This window comes from Canis lupus, chromosome 6 (genome assembly GCF_011100685.1).
Source record: "Canis lupus familiaris isolate Mischka breed German Shepherd chromosome 6, alternate assembly UU_Cfam_GSD_1.0, whole genome shotgun sequence".
Lineage (NCBI taxonomy): Eukaryota > Metazoa > Chordata > Mammalia > Carnivora > Canidae > Canis > Canis lupus.
In genome coordinates, this window is record NC_049227.1 from 3,981,547 (window position 1) to 4,006,216 (window position 24,670).

Sequence of the window (24,670 nt, forward strand, 5' to 3'; positions counted from 1 at the left end):
GACATTATAAATCTTTCAGAATATGTTATAATTACATCTGAGTACTGTTAGTTCTTATAATATGCCAGGAAGAGGAATTCGTTTTTGGCGAATATAAGTTAAAAAAAAAAAATTCCTTCTGTTTAAGCCCACACCTCTCGGAAGGCCCTGGCATATGTTGCTGCTAACCCAAAACTACTACTAACATATCCTGCCTCCAATGAATGATTTGTGTTCCTTTGGAAACAGCCTCCCATGGGAAGTGCTGGAAACAGAACCCTCCCTCCCCCTGTTTCCCCAAGAACAACACGAGTCAACAAATCTGGAAGCCTTGCCCCTGTCCGCTTTTAAACAGTTGTTACGAGAATCAAAGTCAGCCCACAGTGCATATGGCTTGATTCAAGTGGCTACATTGGGAGAACACAGCTCCAGGAATATATATAGCTCTGCTCTCTGCAGACTCTCTCCTTTTCTACTTATCACTCCATGAATCAGTAAACAGCAGCCTGTCACCACTGGCACCAATAATCAGCTGGACAGATTCTAGTGGCCATAATCTCATCCTTATTTCCTTTGAACTTCTGAGAGGGGAAGACTGTCAAAGGTTTTATTCCATTATTTTTGCTGTTTGATGCTTGAAGTGAGGACTGTGTAGGTTGGCTACACAAATTGTTGCTGGAGTGATTTGGGACTTGAGGCAGGAGGAGGTTGAAGACAGATTGGGGACCTCAAGGACTCAATGGAGGAGCGAAATTGGATTCAAGTTCTCCTCCCAGGATTGGATCTGTCTCTCTCTCTCTCTCTCTTCCACAGAGAAGGTGAAGCAGATAGTATGATGAGACAGGCTCTGAGAAGGCCAGGCTGAGAAGTAGCTCACCTGATTGGGGTCAGGGAGGGACCCCTGGGAAGGGGACACAGAACAGTCTAACAAGCTCCTCAAGAGCTCCAAGAGACATCTTAAGGTAAAGAGACCAGAGGATCCTTTTAATCCCATGTGGGGCTCAGCCTAGCTCACCAGGCTTCTGGCCAGGTAGGGATCCAAAGCCAAAGCTTCAGCCTTGGACTCCCTTGGGAATACAGCAGGGACGGGGATGAGGGCAGCCATGGTCAGTGCTGGCCAAGCATTCCGGATCTGGTCCATTTACTCTTTATAATAATGAACATTTGTTCTCTGGCAGAGGTGAGTTTATGCACAGAAGTTGGGGGTTTGGGTTTAGCCTCCTGAAGAAACTTGTATTGTTAAGAGAAGCTCTGGTTTTCATTAGCAAAACTCAGAGAGAGAGTTTGTGCCTTGATTTTGATTAGTAAGAATCTGAGCTTGGCAGGGATGGAAACTTCTGGTCTCTTGAAAAAGCTCACTTTAAAATAAGCAGACTTCGGGTGTAAAACTCCTTTACTATCTGGATTGTGGCATGACTCAGTATTAATAGACTCTAATTTCACCTTATTGTCTTGTTGTTGAGTTTTGCATTTGTTTTCATTTTGGATTTTTACCCCATTCAGCAAGGATATTCCCTAGAAATACATAGTGGATGGGTTTAAGCATTGGGAGTTGGTGGAGTTTATCCAAGAACAGATTAAGTTGAATGGGGATGAGGGTTCTGTATGCAGGTGGTGTGTAATCTTCTTAGATTGAGTCAGGGGAACAACTTAATGGAGTTATCCAAATGTGAGTGGTTAAGAATGAAGCAAACAAGCGACAATCAAGCAATTTCCCACTGCTAAGCATCAAGTGCACTCACTGGAGGTGGAGAAGGAGATAAGTGAGTGGGATTATTTAGAAACTGGTATGTGAACAGAAAGTGCTCAGATCTTGGGAGGTAACTCAGGAAGAAATGGGATCAACTTAAAAGTTTTCAGTCTTTTAGCTCTGGAGGAATCTCTGGGAAGAGGAACAGAAGATCAACATTGAGAAGTCAAAAATGTCTTAGCTCAGAAGGGGCTGGGAAGGACCAAGATGCTCATCTAAGGGCAGGTCAAAGGCTTAAAAATGCATCTGAACCTGTGTGCTGGGAAAGTAGAGTTTGAGCTGTCAAGACTTGGGGAATTCAAATGTTGAAAGAAGACAAGAGTTACGGGATTTTGGACCTTATGACATTACTGGGAGCCAGTTTGGGAAATTTCCCAGAGGCAGCTGACATTCAGAAAATTTTTAAGTGGGTAGTTACTCCAGCTGGGGAAATTTGGAAACGAAGGGGGGTGCTCTCCTTGGAGGCAAACAATATGGGACAAAGCTAAGGCATTCTAGAATGGAAGGAAGATGCAGTCACCATAGAAATTGAAATGTTGCACAAATGAGAGCCTTCAGAATTGGAGAAATACAGAAGGAGGGGTCTGGCATGTTCCCGGGATTAGGGGAGGATGCGAGGCCACCGGTTTTGATGGAGATTAGCCACTATGTTACCAGGCGGAGCCCTGTTCAGGTGCCAAGTGTTCAGGGTTGGGACAGAACAGAGGGAGTCATACACAAATTGTTGAGGGAAATAAGTTTTATTGAGTGAGTTTAAAAGAAAGTCTTGAGGAAGGACATGGTGGACTGGTCCTTTATTCACTTTCCAAGAGGTGTTTTCTTAGCGCAAATCTGGTGTCTCGATGAGATTCTTTCTTTAAACGAGTGTTAACTTTGTAGGTGGTGGACTTTGACCACCTGGCATGGCTTGATTGCCATGCTGGAAAAGCTGAACCATGTGGGAATTCTTTTGTTACTCCTTTACATTCCTTTGGTTTATTGTTGTTGTTTATGTTGAACGAATATGAGCTCCTTACTTACGATGGGTGATAGCAGCATGGATCTAGATTATATGAGATATTGGGTTTAGGAGACATATCTGGTTGGGAACTGATGTTAAGATTATAAATTACTCTCATGGTCATATTTGGTTTGGGTATTAAGTGATTTTCCTCAATATTCTGGAAACAGACCTCATGCTATTTTGTTTCCTTATGATTCCCTGAAATTCTGGAAAGATCAGACATTCGAGAGATTGGAATAATCACATTTTGAAGGTGTTAATGTTCCTGTGGGCAATTTCTCCGTCTGTGAAAATGCTGAAAAAGAAACCTAGACCTCAAATGCACTTACTTTGGCCAAGGTTGAGTGGATCCAGAAGGAAAGGAATCAGGTGGCTATGTGACATTACAGTAAGATTTTAATTGCTCTGAATTGATTTGAATGAATGAAGTGGGGAAGATGAACATAAATAGGATTTTAAGTATTGAATTCGTTTAGCTTTTCTGGAATGATCCCAATTTAGTTTTTCATAATACTCTTGTATTATCTTTTTATCTCCTGTTCTATCCTTAGTTATGTCATTTAGAAAATTTCTTCTATTATTTCTTTGTGACTTCTCTCTTTCTGCCTCATTACACCTCATCAGAAATTTGTGTATTTTATTGATCCTTTCAAACAATCAACTCTTGGATTTGTTCGTTCCTTTTACTTATCTTTGTTTTCTATTGCATTAATGTCTATTTTTTTGTCATCCTTTTCTTTCACTCTTTTTAGATTTATATTCTTGTCTGCCTACCTTCCACACCATCCAAGTTCTGAAGTTGGAAATTTAATACACTAATTTTTAGCCTTGCCTTTTCAAGGTCAGAATTTAAGCGTTTAGATTTCCAGGGTGCCTGGGTAGCACAGTTGGTTAAGCATCTGTCTCTTGGTTTTGGCTCAGGTCGTGATCTCAGTATCATGGGATTGAGCCCTGCATCAGGCTCTGCACTCAGCATGGAGTCTGCTTGAGGCTCTCTCTCCCTTTGTCCCTACCCCTTGCACACTCTCTGTCTTTCAGATAGATAGAGAAATCTTTTAAAAAAAGAATATAGATTTCCTTCTACATATTCCTTTATCTGTATGCCACAAGTTTTGATACATAGTATTTTCATTCTATTTAATTATAAATATTTAAACATTTCTATCATTTTAATTTTGATTCATGAGTTATGGAGAAGTATGTTTTCAAATTTACAAATTAATTGTTATTTTAAGTTAATTTAAAAATTGATTTCTATCTCAATTGTACTGTAGCAAGAGAATATGGTATGCACGATACCCAATTCTTGAAAATATTTTTAGAGTTGTTTGTGGACTGGTACATATCTATTTTTTTGTAAATAGTGCATGTGTTCTAGAGAACAACATTTATATGTTCTATCTAACTTGTGTAATGTGTTAACATGTTTATATCCTTTTCCTTCTTGGCCCTTCCTTTGATTAAGAGTGTGGTCCCTGGGATACTCTGGTTAATGTAGGGTTCTTAGCTTCTCCTTTCCTGCATTGCTTGGATGCCAAGCTCAGTCTCCTATGCTCTTAGGAGTGGATGTTCATTTCCAAAATTCTAGATTCTTGGAATCGACATTTTCCCAAGGCAACTCAACTTTGGTGTTTGCTTGGATGTGTGATGTGATGTTTATAAAACCTTTTTTTTTTGCCCTTGAGGATTTTACTTATTTTCTTGTGAGCCCAGGAATGCATTTACTTTCATTGTAATTCTTCCATCATTTGACTATTTTGTGGTAGAAGGCTATTTCAGAGTATTTTGGGGCACCATATTGCCAGAAGCAGAATTCTCTAGGTATTCTTTACTGAGAAAATAGGTAGAACTCATCCCTTTTGTCCCTTCTCACTTTTCTATTTATTAGGTCTGGAGTAAGACATAGTCCTCAGAAATACCCAGTGGTCTGCCATCTTCTTGATGAGGAGGAGTTATAGCTCTTCACCCTGGGGAGAAGCAAGAAGGTTCATGTTCTTTTCTCTCCAAGTTCTATTTTTAATGTGTGATGATTTTCTCTTCCATGGCAGTTTGAAGTCTTGGTCTGAGATTTCCTATCAGTTTGGTAACACCATTTGCCCCTTGCTTATTCATGCAGGGATGTTTTAAGGAGGAATTTCAAAGAAAAGGACATCATGGTGGTAATGCTGGCACACTTAGAGGGAAGCAGAGGGAAAGAGCAGGAAAGAGACAAAAGAATGGGGAAAATAAGACTAAAATTAAGTCTTGGCTTACATATAAGTTGCCTGGTGGAAGTGAGAGCCTATTGACATAATTATATGTTCTGGGACCCTAGATATTCATAAAGGGCCTCTTTCCTAATTCATTACTAGTGACATAAACAGGTAAAATAACAAAGGATTAAAAAATATAACAAAGGATTCCTTCCCTTCTGGGTTTATGCTCTGTTTTAGGGGAAATTAGGATTTGAAAACCTAAGCACTTCCATTAAGTGCTTACAATTTAGTTTGCTGGACAAGCTATAAAGAACAACAAGAAAAATACACAGCAGTATATGATCCCTGCTGGTATACAGTATTAAGGTAGTATCAAGATTGGGGCACCTGGGTGGCTCAGTTGGTTAACTGTCTGACTTTGGCTCAGGTCTTAGGATTGAGGCCCACATTGGGCTCCCTGCTCAGTGAGGAGTCAGCTTCTCCCTCTCCCTCTGCCTCTCCCCTGCTCGTGCTCTCTCTTTCTCCCTTTCTCTCTTAAATAAATAAATAAATAAAATCTTTAAAAAAATAGTATCAGGGTTCATTTGGGGCAAGTTCACTGCATTCCAGAGGAGTCAGAGAAATCTTCCTAGAGAAGTAAAGACAGGAATTGGCCTTGATTTAGAGGGGCAAGAGAAAGATAGCAACCAACTCTCTGCATAAAGGAAATGTTCATCTGTCTCCCTCACTCCTGATGTAGGCCTGCTTGTGGAGCAGAGTGCCCACATGACTTAGAATAAGCTCAGTATTGCTGACTTAAGAGAGCAACAACTTTCTCATTTTACAAATGAGAAAACTGAGATTCATGGTATAAGCTCACAGACCCCCCTGGGCTTCTGACCCTCAATCTATTAGTCTTCTTCCACATACTGTTTGTAAAACCTCCTATAATTATACTACTAGCTCTTGGTTTGTCAGTAGTTACTTTAGACCATAATTGGAGTATGACTAATGCATGGAAATGCATAAGCATTGCATGGACAGTAATCACGTAAGAAACAGTTATTGATTTTACTTTTTTCTGTAACTTGGAGCTGTCTAATTCCCTGAAATACCTGTGATAAATAATTAGTTGGTATTTGCAAATGCTTAACTCTCTCTAGAGTAAGGTGCTATATTAATATAAAGAAAAAGATCCTTACTGTCAAGCTCAGTACCTCTGGGCCTGGAGGTGTCAACTAGCTGAAAAAAAATCCCTAGAACAAAAGTTGATTTGATGATCTATTACCAGAAGAGTCAAGGTAAAGAAATAATGATCACAAATGATTTAGCCTGGAAAAAGGTGTGTGTGTGTGTTTGTGTGTGTGTGTGTGTGTGTGTGTGTGTGTGTGTGGTAGGGGGAGAATCCATGATTCACCAGAGATAAGACTTGATATTTATCTTATTTTTTATTGAAAAATTTTTTAAACCAATGTTTGCAAAGGGTGTATGCTGAGCTACTTTTGGGTGAGGATGACAGGCTGTGCTTGTCACCCCTGTGCATGGTTTGGTAGCTGTTGTGACACCACAGCAATGGATATCAACACCGAGTGCTGATAGGTAAAGCCTCAAGGCAGAAAAAATGTCATTTGAAGTAAATGGAAACCATTTGATGATAACCCAAGAGATTGTGAACAGCAGGCATATATTGAAAAAGAAGAATGGCTCTTGTTTTAGGGGTACTGGGAGCTCCAAGAAATGGTATGTGTTACAGTAACTCTCATTCCTTATTCTGGAATCATCTTCCTTGAATAAATACTATATATTAGCTGTTGGTTAGCAGGTGGGGTCCAGGGGATGAGGGGACAGGCAGGCAGATAGGCCTCCATAGGATGTGGTGGGTGGCCTTGTCTCTGTCTCTGACTCTGGTCAGTGTTCTTTTCTACTGCACACCATCATGTTTCTGGACCTGGGTCTGTGATTACAATTTCCTGAAGCTGATTTATTACTGTTGAACTTCATTTTCCAACTGGCTCATCTTCCACAATTCCATCTACCAGTCTAGGGTTCCATTTCATTACCAACCTGCTTCTTCCAGCAAGATGTCTGTTCTTCCTCCTATAATCTCACTTCTACTAGAAATTCCAACAATTTCTTTTGGGTTAAGGATTTGAAGACAACATCCTGGAGAAAGTGTTCCTTTCCGTTTCTAGACTGTTTTCTTGAAAGGTGCCCATACCCTCAAGCCATGTAGGGAGAGGAGGCTGCAGTAATCCCTGGAGCTCCCAAGAAGACTGTAAGGGGTCTCAGAGAAATTGCCACTGTCCCCGTTTTTCAGGGGTCCAGAGCAGCAGAAGAGGCCCAGAGAAGTGATAATTCCTGTCATAGCTATATAAATGTAAAGCATTCAGAAGAATGACTGACAGACAGTAAACAAACAATGCCATTGTTTATAATTTTTTAGATACCAGGGATGAAGCAAGAGGTCAGGAGGTCTAAAATGAACCAGGTTGGAAGGAGATGGTGTATGGGCACAAAGAAAACCCACCAGGGTGGTTCAAAGTCAGTGCTCCTCAAATTTTGCATGCCCTGACATTTGCAGGGTGGTCCTGTTTATCTCGTACACTCAACTTGCTTGAGACAAAGAAGGGTCCAGGGCTCACCTGACACTGTGGCAGCTAGGAGATCAGAATCTCAGCTCCCTGTAACACCCAGTGTGAAGCCTGAGTGAAGCAGTCGGGAATAGGCTGATATTGAATGGAGAGCTTGTCTGATGGGAGGTGGTGGCTGGTACCGGGGATGGCTCAGGCGTTGGGTTGGCAGTGTCACTGAGCTCCAGAAAGCTCACTGTTGTGGCTGGCTGTGCTGTGGAGTGCAGCTTGAGCAGGGCTAGACCACGGGTGCCTTCAGGGGGTCCAGGTAAGCTGGGGCAGCCTTGGGCAGTCTCCGGGAGGCCTGTGGGAAGATGGAGCCCCCTTTGGGGAATTGAGGTCTTGGAGATGGTAGTCATTCTCCCATGGTGCTCAGTGCTCTGGCTTGAGCCAGAGTTGGCCTCACAGCAGAGGAGAGGACTGAGCAGTAGGTGGGACCCAGGGGATGAGGGGACAGGGAGGCAGATAGGCCTTCATAGGTTGTGGTGGGTGGCCTTGTCTCTGACTATGATCAATGTTCTTTTCCACCACATATTGTCATTTCTTTCAAGTTCCTCAGTAGGTGGAGTGGGCAGTGTCCTTGTCAGAGGAACTTACAGGACGTGCCATACCCTCCATCTGAAGGCTCCTTGCCAGCTGGGAATCTTCCCTGAAGCTGAAACTCGGCCAGACTTTCTTCCCCTTGTCTCTGCAAAGTTTTTTCCTTTAGCCACAAACAATAAGGTGATTTCCAGTCTCTAACCTTAACTTCTTCTAATAAAAACTAGTTTTTTTCCCCCTCTGATTCTAAAAAGCAGTCACTTTTAATTTAGAAAATGTGGACAAAGACGGGAATAAAGATACTACAGTCTCACCACATAGCTTAATTCTTCTGGATGCCTTTTCTATGTCCTGTGATGGAGTGCATAGAAGTGTGGGCCTGGAGTCAGAATTGAGCTCTGCCTCTGCCACTAATTACATATTTCATCTCAGGTAAGTTGCTCAATGTCTGGGTCTTATTTCAGTACCTATAACTTGTAGGTATTGTTATCTTTCTCTTGGGCTATGATAAGAGTTAAATAATATAATGCATATAAAATGCAAAGTACAGTTTGGGGTACATAGTAAATGTTTAATAAAGGATCGTTTTTTTGAAAACAGGGATCATGTGCCATATTTTTAAGTGTTTTTAAATTTAGAAGTGTAATCTGAGTATGGTACATATGAAATACTCTTAATGAATGGTCGTTGCAAATCTACAATGTGGTTCTAGCCCCAACTTCTTATCCTACAATGTAACTTGCTTGGGCAGCCATTCATAAGAGTCAGACAACAAAGTGTTAATAATTGGATATACTTCCAACAATCCCTTTTTAATACCTGTTATGGAATGTTTTATATTGGAAATATTCTGGTTTGCACCTAGGTAAGTCTGAGGTCCATGTGCTTGAGTTTTCATTATCAGAGTACCTGTAGCTAAAAATTCACAGAGGGAATGTACAGTCATTAAATATTCGCTGGCAGACTTTAAAAATTAGACCCGACTCAAATATAACTCTGCTCAACACAAACCTGTATGACATCACTATTTGGCCAGTTTTGCAGATGATTTTCAGATGTTTTGGCAGCAGAGTGTGAATCAAAAGCAAATGGAAATTGCACAATGTGTAAGCAACACAGGATTTCATGAAGTTGACGAAAGTGATGTATGTAGTAGAATGGCTCATATTGCTTGAAAACCTCAACAAACAAGGATCTCATGAGCTACAATTCAATGATAGGAAATCAACCAACTGAATCATAGAAAATGAAGATCAAGCAGAAAGCAGAAAAGATTGGAATTTAAAAGAATTTAGAGAAGTACTTATCTTAGGTCCTCTGAATATTTTGCAAAAGTTAGGCTTTCCATGCTGTTTCCAAGGGATTGTGAAGGGTAATTCATGTTAAATTGATGTTAAATTGATGTTAAATGAATTTTATGTTAAAACAGAACATAACATAAAATTGCTTTAACAATTTTAACATGAAATTTATGTTAAAATAAATAACATAAAATTATGATTTTTAATGTTTGTATTAATCTTGATTGTCAAGATATTATTATTATTATTATTTAATTAATATATAGTTCAACTGGAAAGAATCAATTAGGGAGACTGAAGAATTGCCTTCCTAGAAAGTTTCAAAAGAAAAATAGATAACCTCAGTTCCAGACTCCTGACACATTCATCTCCCTGCAGGTGGAGGGTTAAATGTTATAGTTGGTGCATCCTTTGGCTCTTGTGTGTTATATTTGCAAGTGCCCTGGCATCTCTGGGCTCGGACTTTAAGACCCCATCACATTGCTTTGCCATTTGCATTGACCAGTAGAGACAGAAAGAGTAGTACAATTTACACTGTTTGGAGTTTGCCCTGATTTTCTACCCTTTTTTGGTTCTGAAGATGGCCTAGTTGACATTCAGTGGTTGAACTAACTGCTCTGCTGTAAGTTGAGAGGACGGCTTTAGCTTTCTCCTGACCACTCGTTCTTGCTCTGGCCACCATGCTGTTTGGAGCTTTCATTCTTTTCATGTTTGTGTTTGCCAAATTAGTAGTTTGCTCTTGTGTGTTGACCTTTTTAATATTCTGTATTTTGATTGGTTGGTCTTACCATTCTCTCTCATTTTCAGCCTGGCTAACCCTCCAGGGAAGAGGTGAAACAGCTATCCAATAAAAATACAAAATACTGAAAAGGTCAAAATACACTATTACAATAAATTACCATAACTCAAACAGGGAAGCAGGCATTAAAATTCTGATACGTACAAGGATAGAGATTGGCATGAGAGTTGCAAATGGCACTGCATTAATGCATTTGGATGTCAGAGTTCACCCAGAAGAGAGTAAACATTCTAAAACCAGAGTCTCAACATCATCTTGTGAGGCTCCTATGCTGTCACATCCTGCCATTGTTGGATAATATAAATGCTGCTCTGAACTGACGGCTTCCACTGTTTTTCCTTCTTGCCTAGAAGTGGGGACAAAAGGGGGGAAAAAAAGGAAGAGCAAACATGGTCTGTGCGAGATGAAACTCTTAAATCAGGCTTGCAGAGGACTGGTTACAATTTATGGCCGGTCAAGACACAGAACATCCATTTTATTTATTTTATTATCTGGGTCCTATGGACTGTCGCTCGGCAGAAATGACATGCAATGCGTGCAAGATGGAAGCACAGTTTCCAAAGCCCCTTTATCCCCTTTTCAGTTGGAATATTTATTCTAGGGATACTTTGCGAGATGTTGCAGAGAGCACCGGTGGGGAATTAGATACCTAGCCCTAACCCGTGTCTGCCGTGCACCTGCTGTGGCCTATGCACATTACTTACACCCCTAACCTAGGGGGTTCCTAAGAACATCAAAGTCTTTGTGACTATTACTCAAGGCATTGGAGATAAAAATGCCTGAGACGGTGTCTCTCACTTTGTGAGTCTCAAGCGATATGAACTACGCTTCCCTCTCCTCCCAAGCTCTGTGATCTTGGGCCATTCTCCTAACCTCTCTGGGCTCTGAACTCCATGTCTTTTCTAGAGCTGCAAGAAACCTAGTGGTGGAGTGCATGAATCAGTGACCTGCCAGGAAGCAGGCCCCTCCTCCCCCACCCCTCCCTCCATCCCACCTGAGGCACAGAAGCTAAATAAATCAAATCTCCAACCTGGAAGGCCATTTCATATTGGTTGGATCAATAGGAACTCCATTTTCCCTGAGATATCGCCAGCAGACGTCACTGGTGGCTCCTGACAGCCGGGCTGCTGGCAGCTGTGGCCACTCACCTCTGCTGCCTGTCACCCGTAATGATGGCAGACCCCACGGGGGGCAGGGTGTGCCATCAGATGCCTGACAGAGCCTCGGGGAGGGGGTCCTGCTCGTGGGCAGCCACAATCTAATCGGCTCCTGCTTGAACAAATTATCTCTTAAGTGGTAGCGTGAAGAGAACTGTGTTAATCTACTAAATCATAAACCTTCCCGCAGTGTGATGCTGCCATTCCAGACAGATCCTAATCTGCAGTCGTACTGTCAGTTATGGTTTTGACACCAACACTTTGAATTGCCAACAGAAAATCGTATTTGACATTTAATTCCAATCATGCAGAGCCTTTCATTGAAAGCGCTGTCAGTTTACCTTTATTTGGGAGAAGGGGAGACAATATGCTTGTGTCTTCTGGTAATTTTTTTTTTCTTCTTTGAAGGAGGTGTGTGAGGAGGAGAAAGCAGGAAAAATCAAACTTCAAATAATGTACCAGTTGAAGAAGCACTTTAATCCTCACGATGGTCTGATGCTGAATCCACTCCTCCATGCCTTCGTTTTTAATTCTCAAATTTACTGCATTCCAGCAAATCTCCATCATTTTACATGGATTAGGCACTAATTCAGGTCAAATAAGGATTAATTAGTCAGTAAAAACCGGCCAGTGCCATCAATGTGCCAACAACCATTTTAAAATAATCTGTTCTTACTTTGAATCGGTATTTGCCGAGGGTGGGGCCTCTGGAGTATTATAAAATTGCAATCAGGTATCTGACAGAACCGGAAATGAGGAAAAATGTCAGTTTTAGCAGTGTTTAAATCTCACCTGCCACCGAAATGCCACCCCTCTCAAACTGGGTCCTGTGGGAAATAAAGGGGTGGAGGGAGGGCTGAAAGGAGGGCTGTGCTCTTTGGGCAGGACAACAGCCTTTAAAATCAGGGGCTCACAAACCTGGGAGTGCTGGGGGATCACCTGGAGTGCTTGTTATTTATTTTCTTTAAGATTTTATTTATTCATTCATGAGAGACACAGAAAGAGAGAGAGAGAGAGGCAGAGACACAGGCAGAGGGAGAAGCAGGCTCCCTGTGGGGAGCCCGATGTGGGACTCGATCCCAGGACCCCAGGATCAGGCCCTGAGCCTAAGGCAGGCGCTCAACCACTGAGCCACCCAGGTACCCTTAGAGCACTTGTTAAAAGACAGTTTGCTGGGGGGTAAGCCCCTCCTCCAGGGCTTCTGATTCACTGGGTCCAGGGTAGGGTCTAAAAAATCTTTTTAAAAAGATTTTATTTATTTATTTGAAAGAGAGGGAGAGAGCAAGCAGGAGGAAGAGCAGAGGGAGAGCGACAAGCAGATCCCTTGCTGAGTGGAGAACCCCACATGGGGCTTGATCCCATGACCTCTGAGATCATGACCTGGGCTAAGACCAAGAGTAGGATGCTTCACCGACTGAGCCACGCAGGCGCCCCGAAAATGTGTCTTTTTAACAAGTTCTTCTGTGATGCTGAGGCTGCTGCCTTGGGACTACACTTTGAGAATCTTAGCCTTTAGATAGGGCAGAGCAGAAACAGGGACCAGAACAAGAGAATGGGGCTGGGGAGGCAGGGACCCCCAAATAGTACAGAGTGTCCATCAAAACCTCCCAGACACGGCAGGTGGGTTGGAAACATGACCTCACACCAGCCAATAAATGAGGACCAGGGAACCCATAACATGGTGTGGCCAATCCTTTCCCCCTCACTTTCTGCCTTCCCAACCCTTGGCTATCCCAGCAATACAGAGGGAAGGAAGGAGGGAGGCCAGAGGTTAAACCGAAGGCACCGAATTTGAAGATCCGAAGATGGAATGGAAGGGGAATGGGAGGGGAAAGTATTGGTGGGGATATTCCTCCCTCATTACTTGTGGGAGGCAACTCAAGCTTCGTGGAAAGAGTACCCGATGGGGACACAAAGACTCTAAGTTAAATTCAAGTCTTGGCTTTCTTTATACCTTGTTACCTGAGATCTTTAGGGCTCAGTTGCTTCATCCATAAAAATGGAGGCAGTAATACTTCTTGCCTGGACTTGCTACGTGAATAAGAAAATACACCGCTGGAAAGAGTAGCGCCAAGTAGCTGCTCCGTGACTGTTTGCTTCCTCCCTTCTCTGCACCTGTCCACCACCCAGGCCGTAGCTAGTGAGGGCAGCTATGTTAGCATCGCCTCCGTTGTTGTTACGGAGCAGATAAAACTGCCTGCAATGTCCCCCAGACCTGGTGGTGATTTTGTTACCTCCTCTGCACAGATCAGATGCTGATCTTTATGAAAGAAGATTCAGAGAAGCCAGTTAGTTATCTGAGCATTTAGGCTGGAGAGGAAGGGAGACAGAGATGAGGGGACCAGACTGAGGGGGAAAAGGAGAGAGCAGAAGAGTGGGGGGGGGAGATGTGTCCCCCCTTTTTGAGATTTAAGGGCCTATAATTATAACGGCATCAGATGCTGCCCAGGGGTGGAAATTCTACTCAGGATGATGCTTGTAAGAAATATTCCACTTACATGGATGCGCCACATATGAGGCATTCTATTCCCATAGCAACGGTGACAGAAATGGCAAAACTTATAGTCTCTTTCAGCTGGGCTTTGTGAGGCAGGTGTGTCTTTTGCCTTCTGATGGTAACTCTCCTGAGCCAACCTCAACCTTCCAACCTTTTGCATCTTGGCCACCCAGCTGGGAATGCCGGACTGCCATGGCTGGTGAAGGGGGCTCATTCAGTAACTAATTGCTGGAGGCGTCCGGGGAGGCTGGGTGTTAGGGATACATAGATGAATAAGACCCAGAACCTACATGGCCCTTGCTCTAGAGACTCTAGGGTTTGGTGGGGGACATGTAACCTCAAAGTTTTATTACAGTATGAAATGTGCTTCCCCAGGACCCAATAAAATGACAATGACTGGCAGGCAACCAGTGATTCAGCAAGAAGTAATCAGGTGGATTTCTATGACGAGGAACTTGGCCTTGAGAGGAGAGCTTGGCAAAAACACAGTGGGTCTCCAACCTGGAGGAACTGGTGGTGCAGTTTATCCAACAGTGTCTGGGGGCCAGAGGCTGGGGTATAAGTGTTGTCATGGTTAATATGATATGCCACCTTGATGGGGTGAAGGATGCCCAGATCAAATATTATTTCTGGGTGTGTCTGTAAGGATGTTTCTGGATGAGATTAGCATTTGAGTTGGTGGACTCAGCAAGATAGATTGCCTTCCCCAATGTGGCTGGGCATCATCTAATCCTTTGAGGGCTTGCATAAAGAACCAAAAGGTGAAGGAAGGAGGAACTCACCCTTTTTGCTTCCTTCCTGTCTGCCCGATTGCAACATTGGTTTTCTCCTGTCTTTGAACCTCGACTTACATGGTCCGTGTTCCCAGTTCTCTGACTAGAACCATGCGATCGGCTTTCCTGGTTCCTCAGCCTGCAGGTGGCAGATGGTGGACTTAGCCTCCATAACCATATAAGCTAGTTCCTCATCACGGATCTCTCCGTATAGATACGTATGTGTGCATCCTATTTGTTCTGTTTCTCTGGAGAACTCTAATATAGGTGCCAATGGGGAAAAATACTCAGTTTTAGGAATTAGGGTACATCATCAGGGCAGAACTGTCTGAAGTCTGAACGCTCAGAGTATGGGACCAGAGTTCCTTAATTTTCCCTAATTAAAGGCAAGAGTAGCTCAGAGTTTTGGGAGGGGCTGAGCCTTCATGTGAGACCAGGAGGCTCCAGGAGGGCAGGCATCAAGGTGGGCCTTAGTTCTCCCAGGCTCTCTTCTGTCTGCAGGTGGTGAGTGTACTGGTCAAGGTCTCGGAAGGCCTTGTGCCACCTGGTTTCAGAAGCGGTCTGTCTGACCCTGACGAAAGAGTCTGGAGAAGGGAGATTTCTCTGAGCTGTTGACTTGTCACCTTGGGCTGCAGACGTCACCTGCTCTTCTGAAGCCCCCACCAGTGAAAGAGGAGCCCTTCCTCGAATGTTTGCCTTTTTCCTTGTTTTTCCATATCCCTTGCCATTTCTGGGGAGCGGATAAAGGACTGTAGGGAGTGTGTGTGTGTGTGTGTGTGTGTGTGTGGTGCATGCATGCACACACATGCACACCGCCTGTTTGCATGAGCTTCCCTGCTGGTCTGTGTCTAATACTCTTCTTGTTGCTAGAAGACTTGGAGGTGGCTGTGGCAACAGCGGGGACCGATGTTGTTGGGAAACTCGGAAGATGTGTGAATTGTCCATTTCACACGGCTCTGTTAATGCCGAGGCCCTCCCTGGAGATAATAATAGGAGGAGGATGGGAATCTTGTGTTTTCTGTCCCTGCTACCGTCTGGGGCAGCTGGCTGCTGTGCAATCTTGTGAAAACCAGAGCCACCTGACCGGGGTGCTGGATGCCTCCCCAACCACGGCGGTGTTTGTTTATTTCATCTGTCACCAGGTCAGGCCTAATTAGCACCAGCCTATTCCTCCAGTCTTAATGGGGGCAAGGGAGCCTAGCACAGTGCCTCCCCTGGGTAGACAGCCAGCAACAGCCACATTTATCTGTGACAGTGACGGTGATACACATAAAGAGAATTCTTGGAAATGTAGAGGTAGTAAGATTTGGTGGATTCTTCTGTGCCCCCAGCCAGGTTTGAACAGAAAGAATTCATCTGATTGCCTCCATTAGTATTCGGAAGTTTCTTCTTTACAGAAAAAGAGTTTTCTCCGCAGAGTATGGGCTTTACTGCCATCAAGGTCACTCGGTAACCTTGGGTCAGTAACTTTGTATCTCTGAGCCTCAGTTCTCTCAGCTTCCTGGGGTTATTATGGGAATCAAGTAAGATTGAATGTGCTTAGTGTAAATTAACTCAATAAATATTAACGGTTATGATAATCGCGTAATGTAGTGGTTAAGGACATGGACTCTGGGGCCAGACAGCCTGGGTCTGAACTCTGACTCTGGTGCCTACCTGCTTTGTGATCTGGACTTCTCTCTATCTCAATTTTCTCATCTGTGAATGAGGATAATAAGAGAACTCACCTGATAGGGTTCTCTGAAGCTTGAGTAAATGAATTTCATAAAGTGCTTAGAATAGTTCTTGGCATATAGTCACTGCTATATAAATATTCATAAAATAAATATTCATAAAATAAATAAATAAAATTAGGTATTGCACTGCGGTTCAAAGTATCATTTGGAGAAAATCTCCTTCCAGTGGGACATATAGTAAAAATCCAACCTTTCTTAACACAGCCACTCTGGGATTATTTTTGTATTGGGAAGCTTTGCCCATGCAATAAACAGACTCAAACCTCAGTGGCATCCGGAAGCAAATAGTGATTTCTCGCTTATGTGTTAGGTGTGCTGCTGTGGGTCTGTGGGTCTCTGCTCCGTGCATTTTATCACTCTGGGGCCCAGGCTGAAGGTAGCCCCAGTGTAGATGTGTCCAATGCTTTTGACAGAGGGGAAGATCATGTGATCTGAGCAGACCTCTGCAATCGCATAAAAAGCTTCTATTTGCATGTGATGTGGCTAGGCCCAGACAAAGCACATGGCAGTGGACCTGAATGCACAATGTCCTATCTGAGATGGGGGCCTTCTAGTACAAGAACCAAGGTAGTGGGAAGATATGACACCATTTTACAAGGAACAGTTGAGATAGCCCGGAGAGCTTCTGAAGTGGTAGATGTCACCACATATTTGAAAGCTCTTTGGTGACAGGTGGATGAAATATATACTGCATGGCTCTGAATTAGCGTCCAAAGCACAAAGCAGATTCGGCTCAGCATAAATTTGTAAAAACAGGCTGCCAAACATGGCATTGGATCTCTTTCTGATTGAGTGGACACCCCAGTTACTGGAAGTATTTAAGTGTTAGCAGGTCAAATGAGAGGACTTAGGAGGGCTTCATGTCATTGTGCATTCCCCCAAATTATTTTCTTTCTGAATGGAAGTCAACTCTAAAAAACAGGATCAAGTCATTTGGGATCAACACCTGTGGCTGAGTAGACATCATCTTTAGCCTTGCATAGGACATACAGTGAGATGACTGGTCACGTGTGCGGTTCATTAGGTATTTCTGTCATCAGGTATTTCTGTCTTTTTCTTCTCATCATGTAAGAAGATCACACCTCTCCGCTCACCATGAAATCAGACATTTTCATGGGCTTCGCTTTGACCAATGAAATATGAGCACTGGTGATGCGTGTTACTTCCAGGAGGAAACTTTGAGAGTCAGTGTGTGATTCACTGAGCTCCCTTCTCACCGTTGCTGTGACTAGGAGCGTATGTGTTGGGATGGCACCTCTGTCAGCCTGGGTACCTCACCCGATGCAGAAGCAGAGTCCCCTGCTGATTCACATTGCTCCTGTATTAGGACTAAGAAATGAGCATTGTCGTAGTCAGTGTGATTTCTAGGGTTGCTTGTTATGCAGCATGATCTCATCTAGCCTGTTTGCTTACGTTTCCCCCACAAAAGCAGTGCCACCCACTGAACCACGTTTGTGATGGTGAATGTTCCAGCAGCCCAGTTAAGAAAGTAAAAAGAAACAGGTGAAAGTAATTGAAATAACATACTTTATTTAACCCAATATATCTAGAATATTATTATTTGAACATGTAATCAATGTCAAAAATTAACGAGGTGTTTTATACTCTTTTTTCCAATCCAAAGCCTCTGAACTTTGGAGTGTATTTTATAGTGACGGCACATCTCAATTGGAGCTAGCTACCGTTCAAATCATAGCCAAATTGTACAGCCCGGATTAGAGGCCTCGAGAATAAGACTTGGCTTTCTAGGGACAGGGTTAAGGGGACGCCACAGGCTTTTTTGCTACAGCTTGTTTAATTGGGCCCGCTCACGTTTCAGAGGGGAATGATAAGTATTTATAAACAAAGCAGAGGGTTACATTGACATTGATTTTACTTTTTATCTATTAGCAGATAGAAACTATGCCGAGAGCCCTTTTGCACACAGGATTTTGTGGCCTTTAAATAAAGGGGTAATGCAGTCATGTTCATAGCCAGATGCCTATGTGTGTGCGTATGTATGTGTGCATGTGTATGTGTGCATGTGTATGTGTGCGCGCGCGTGCACGCGCGCGTGCACGTGTCTCTGTGTGTGTGTATGTGTGTGGTTTGCAGTAAAAAGTGCCCCCCTTTCCCTGGCTCACTTCCTCCCCTCCCCTCCCCTCTACCACACATAGCTAACCACTAGTACTAGTTTCTTGGGTCTCCTTTTAGAGTCCCTTCATGTATATATAAAAGCAAATGTGAAATTCTCTTCTTATTTCTCTTTTACACCACAGGTAGTATATCACACACACTTTTCAGTACGTTGTGATTTTTCTATTTCCCTTAAACCTATAGTGGAGTTGGAGTTCTTTCTATCAATACATAGAGACCCTCGTCCCTTTTTTCTTTATGGTACAGCTCATTGAGTTGTTATACCATAATATTTAACTAGTCCCTTATTGGTGAGAAGGAGAGTCACACCTTTGTAAATATTGCTGAATTAAATGGCCTGTGCCCATGTCATTTTGTGTGGGCATAAGGATATCTGAAGGATACACCCCAGAGTTGGCATGGCTGGGTGTAAAGGACCAACGATTTACCGTATGTTTTGCTGACTTACTCTATCACGGACTGAGAGAATTGAGTTAAAGTCTTCTGCTGCTGGCAGGTTTTTGCTTCCTTTTCTATATGTCTGAGTAACTTCTGCTTTAGGAATATTGCTGCTAGGTAATTGGATATATACATATTCATAACTGTTATATTTTAATTGTGAATTGCACTCTTTAGCATTAAATCATGTAATGCTTTTTGGCCTCAATTCCACTTTGTCTAATATTAAGATCACAAACCTGGCTTTCATTTTGTTTGCCTTTGCTTGGTATACCTTTGTCCAGGCTTTTCTTTTTTCTTTTTCTTTTTTTAAAGAGAGGGAGAGAGAGAAAGTAAATGTGAGGAGGGAGGAGGAGCAGAAGGGGAGGGAAAATCTTAAGCATGTTCCACGCCCCACGCAGGGCTGGGCTCGATCTCACTACCCTGAGATCATGACCTGAGCCACTATCAAAAGTCAGACACTTGACTGACTGAGTAGCCCAGGAGCCCCCAGGCTTTTTTTTTTTTTTTTTAATTACTTTGTTTTACATCTGCCTCTTTTCAGCTTGGAGTTTGGATTTTCTTTGTGCTATGACCTGAAAAACTTTTACTCTCAAGAATGATTGAAACTCATTTACATACAGATAGGTCCGTTTGGGTTTAGTTTTTCATATTTTATGTGTCCTTCTTCTCAAGTATTTATAATTGCTCCTTCTTAAGTATTTTACTCTGTGATCTTTGCTGTGTGTGTGTGTGTGTGTGTAGTTCTGATATTTAGAAGGGTTGGTATTTTTGTTCTAGTTGTTACCTTCATAAAATTAATTATAGCTTTATATAATTCTCTTAGCCCCGATTTTTCTACAGTCTCTAATGATTTCCCAGTATGTAATAAACCTAATGTGTTTCTGTCCCTTTGTCCTTCCTTTCTTCTCCTTAATTCAGACTTCTCCTAAATTTGGTCAGTAACATTATGTTTCCTAATCCACCGCCTTTTGTCTTTGTCTTCTCTTGTCCACTTTTTTGTTCCTGTATCGTTCCTAGATCGTCAGGGCTTATGACACTCATATTCTCCTCTGTCATCCAAATCTGTGTGTGTTTCATTTTTTTGCTCGGAGCTGTGTGTATGTAAGACTCAGCCAATTCTTTTGCTCTGGCACCTCAGACATAGCTCACATGATTGCAATTTACCTCTAGAAGTTTCCTCAAAAAGGGCTGCAGGCCAGTGATCCTGGGGTGTGTGCAGGGTCACAACTGTTTGTCTGCAGTCATTATACTTGGAGGACTATTTGGATAAATAGAAAATTCTTGGCTGAGACAGAGATTCCCTGGGGAGCTTTCGGTAGCTCTCTGGTGTCGTCAAGGGTGGACGACACCCTTGCCGGGGAGAAATCTGAAGTCAACCTGTTTTTTTTTTCTCTCTCTTGTAATCAAACTTTTAAACACCAGATCAAAGTTACCTTTAAAGTCCAATGGCTTTGCCAAGGAGATGTGTCAGTGTTGACTCGTCTGGGTTGATTTCCCTGACCACAGTATTCCTTTTCAGCTAGCAGTGTCAAGCCTTTTATTTCAGAAGAGTTTTCTTGAGTTGTATTGTTAAATATTTGTTCTCCTTCCTTGTTCTGGCTCACTTTATTTTTTTTTTTTAAGGGAGTCTAATATTGGCTCTCCTGTCTTTTATATCTGTGCTCATATCTCTTGGGTGCTGCGACTCCTTGTTTCATTTTGTGGCTTTATTCAAGTTTGGCAAATCCATCATGTCCCTTTTTACGTTTTTTGCAGCATCTTCTCCCTTTTGTACCTCTTTATTTTGTGTTCACTTCACTCCTGTGATCAGGCTTCTGTGATGTTTGTTCTATTTTTTTCTAATTCTTTCCTGAGTTTTGCCAGCCACATTTCATTGAGAATTTTTTGAAAATCAGTGATTTTTCTGCCCTTTGACCATATTTTTTCTTATAGAGTCTCTGTTGGTGCTGAACCATTTATTTACATTATTATTATTTTAAAAATATTTTATTTATTTATTTGATATATATATAGAGAGAGAGCACAAACAAGGGGAGGGGCAGAGGCAGAAGGAGAAGCAGATTCCTTGCTGAGCAGGGAGCCAGATGGGGGAGCTTGATACTAGGACCCTGAGATCATGACCTGAGCCAAAGGCAGATGCTTAATCGATTGAGCCACCCAGGCACCCCAAACCAGTTTTTTATATTATTATTATAGCCGTTGTTATCTACTTATAATCTATCTGATGTTATATATACTATGACTACTACATTAACCACTGAACAATGGAGGGATTAGGCAGTCAAAAATCCATTTGTAACTTTTGGCTCTTCAAAAACTTAAGTACTGAAAGCCTACTATTGACCAGAAGCCTTACTGATAACATAAACAATTGATGAACGCATATTTTGTGTGCTACATGTATTCTATACTGTATTCTTACAATAAAGTCAGCTAGAGAGAAGAAAATGTTATTAAGAAAATCATAAGGAAGAGAAAATACATTTAGAGTGTACTGTGCTGAATTTATTGGAAAAAAAAAAACCTCATATAAATGGACCCAAGCTGTTCAAACCCATGTTGCTCAAGGGGCAACTGTATTATTATCTATATTCCAGGAATGACTGGTAATAATAATGCTTTTGTTGTTGCTGTTCATTCATGTAATTCACCACAGAATGGGTTGGGTTTTCTGGGCCGACTATTTGCTAGAAGATCCTGTGTGGGGAGGGGTCCAGACGGCCTCTCTGTTCCTTGGAGACGGACTCCCACTGGCCATGGCTCAGCCCGTGATTCTCTGTGCGTCTTCTCTCCTGTCTGCTGCAGTGGGACAGTTGGGCCCCAGAGGGCCCAAGTCACCAGTTCTGTTCACTTGGTCCCTGTAAATAGCCCTTACCTTCTGAGCATGTCAATTAGGTGGTACTTTCTGAAATTTATCCCACTGGGCATTCCTGTCACCCCTATTTCTTCTGCTCTTCCCTTCCCCCAATTCACAGCCCAACCTCAGCCAATCTGGGGGTTTTTAAAAAAAAGATTTTATTTATTTATTCATGAGAGACACACAGAGAGAGGTAGAGACATAGGCAGAGGGAGAATCAGGATCCTCACAGGGAGCCTGATGCAGGACTCAAACCAAGGACCCCGGGATCGTGATCTAAGTCAAAGGCAGACACTCAACCACTGAGCCACCCAAGCACCCCCAGTCTGGGTGTCCTTTGTATGCCCTTTGGAATCTGGGTTATATCCATCTCTGAATTCTGTAGAAACTACATTTTGTGCAGATTAAATGCTCCTTTGGCTTTTGTGTGATTTTTAGTGAGGGAAGATGTAAAATGAGAAGCAGGAGATGGATCCTTATTGGTGTAGCCATGTTCATACCAGGAGTCTGGCTTCTCAAACCACTTGAAATCCATGTACTGTTGGTATCCTTTTGAGGCACAGTTGTGTGGCTTCATTTAAAGCTGGGAGTGGTTGGTTGTAGGTAGAGAAAGTTGCCTTATGAAATAGTGTTTTCTTTCAGCAAGTGTTTCCAAAAATACTTGGAACAGTGTCATTCTTTATGAATATCTATCAATTCTGGATACCTTCCTCAGGAATCCAGAGAAGATGTTTTAGAAATCAGCAAACTTGTATAATTTATGCCTGCAGGCAGGCTCTCAGAAAGCTTGTTCTTTCTATTGGTTTCCGATCCAAAGCTGGAGAATGAATGGCTAGAATTGGCATCCTGCCGTAACATCAGCCAGCCCTGGGTCATCGTGTAAGGGCGCTCTCGTATATTGCTGCTAGGGTGTAAATTGGTACAAGTGTCTGGAGGGACTCTGGCAATCTGTATGAAGGAACTGAAAAAAAATTCATATCCTTCCAGCCAGTAAATCTATTTTTAGGAATTCAGCTTGCAGATATGATCAGAGCCACAGAGATCAATGCCCAAAAATGATTACCACAAATTGAACACTGCTTAAATGTTTGAGGGTACTAGTTAAATCATGCTACTTGCATCAGATGGAGTAGAAATCATCCATTAAACATTTTAGTGTTATGGGAAAATGCTTATGATATGATGTTAGGATAGGATATAAATCTATAGGCCAAGTGATCAAAGTTATGCAAAATATGCAAAAAAAAACCCAGCTGGAAAGAAATATATCAGGCATTAATAATAAGCATTTCCAGTTATGAGACTATGGAGTCATACTTATTTTCTCTGTATATTTTGCTGCTTTGAAATTTTCTTCAATGAGCACATCTCGTGTATTTTACATTGGCCTTTTATTTTTAATTTAAATTTTTAGGAAATGCATTCATGTGGGACAAAACTCAAAAGGCATTAGGGATATATAATGAATAATCTATCGCTCGACCTGTCTCCTGTTCGTTCATTCATTCATTAATTCATTCATGTCTAGTCCTTCTCCCTGGAGGCAACAGCATTCTTTGTTTCATGGGTATATGTTCAGAGATATTCTGTGGATCCAAGCAAAAACCCCCACACATGTATCTTCTTTTCCTCTCCCTTTCTTATATAAATAGTAGCAAACTACACACACACCATTCTGTTCCTTTTTTTTTTAAACTTCATGTATTTTGGCAATGATGTCATATCAGTATAGAAAGAGCTTCTTAGAGCTTAGGAATTGTGGCATAGAATTTCATTCTTTGAGGTATCTTGTGTTTTTAAATCAACACTGAACCGTAATAGATCTTTTTCTGTTGTTATAAACAAGGCTGTGATAAATATCCTGGAACACACGTCATTTTGAACATGTATGATATTTATAATCAGTGGTTGCTGATTACAACTGCCAGCAGGACTCTAGGAGGTGTCTTGTTGTCCATGTCTAGTTTGACAATGTGATGTTGATTGACACAAGACTGGGATGGGTAGCAAAGACGGGAAGGAAGGAAGCCCTTTCATGATGCGAGCTGTGTCATAGATGTAGTATTAAGTTACTCTTGCTTCCCTAGTAGTAGTTAATCCATTGCAGGAATCCTTGTCCACCTAACTTCCATCTGTGGAACATCTCGTTTAAAACTCCTTGCTGATAGACCACTGCTATTTATTTCACACTTAAATGGGGCTCATAATTCTTTAAGTCTTTTCTGCAAACTTTTCTCATTGGACTCTTATTACCCTATGGAATAGGGTAGAGCAATTAATACCTCATTTCATGGGTGACGATGATTAGCGCGCGCTGGGTCCCCCGGTTGGTTACTCCTCTAGCACAGCCAGGCCAGCGCTCTCCAGTTCCAGCACCTGTTTTTCCTTTCTGTCCACAAAGTACATTGTAACTTTAGCTTTCTCAACTTCTTTCTTCTGACAACCATTTTTTGTGAGACAACTCATTTACTTACTTGGGGCAATATTTCACCAGCAGCTTCTCTTGGAGATTTTACCAGGATGTCACATTGCTTAAAACTAGGCCTTCTATGTTTGATTTCTTCATTGAGATTTTATGACTCTGGTGGGCTATTTCCAACTAAAAATATTGCAGCTGTTCTCATTGGCATTGAACTTTAGGGCTTCTGCCTCTAATTTATCTTGGTATTGGAGCAGGCCCAGAGCTGTTTTCTGAGGACAATCTTGGCCCTTCATGGGGCTACTCACTCAGCTCACCTCAAGCTTATATCCTGGTTGGGCTCCCTAATTTATAGGCGAGGATGTCAAACATGCTCTTTGCTCTGCAGGCTGTTAAAGCATAAAGATCAGCCTTTAATCAGCAGCATGGATGACTGTCCTCCAGGTCCCTGTTGGAGGGCAAACCCCTGAATCCTTTG

General features: G+C 42.3%; 1 long non-coding RNA gene across 7 annotated transcripts in view; it reads left to right on the forward strand.

The window, feature by feature from the left end:
- The first annotated feature begins 2,257 nt into the window (after window positions 1–2,257).
- The window catches only part of LOC102155051, a 28,206-nt gene continuing 5,793 nt past the window's right edge, over window positions 2,258–24,670 (forward strand). For 3 of the 7 annotated variants that reach the window (XR_005360511.1, XR_005360512.1, XR_005360513.1), the window contains exons 1-4: window positions 2,258–2,402; window positions 8,088–8,259; window positions 8,349–8,508; window positions 11,742–11,926. This is a non-coding gene — a long non-coding RNA (uncharacterized LOC102155051). Of the gene's footprint in view, window positions 2,403–3,976; window positions 6,208–6,459; window positions 6,647–6,666; window positions 7,805–8,087; window positions 8,260–8,348; window positions 8,509–11,741; window positions 11,927–24,670 lie in introns of those variants that run through there. The other 4 variants (XR_005360516.1, XR_005360514.1, XR_005360517.1 and 1 more) reach the window with 4 other exon arrangements.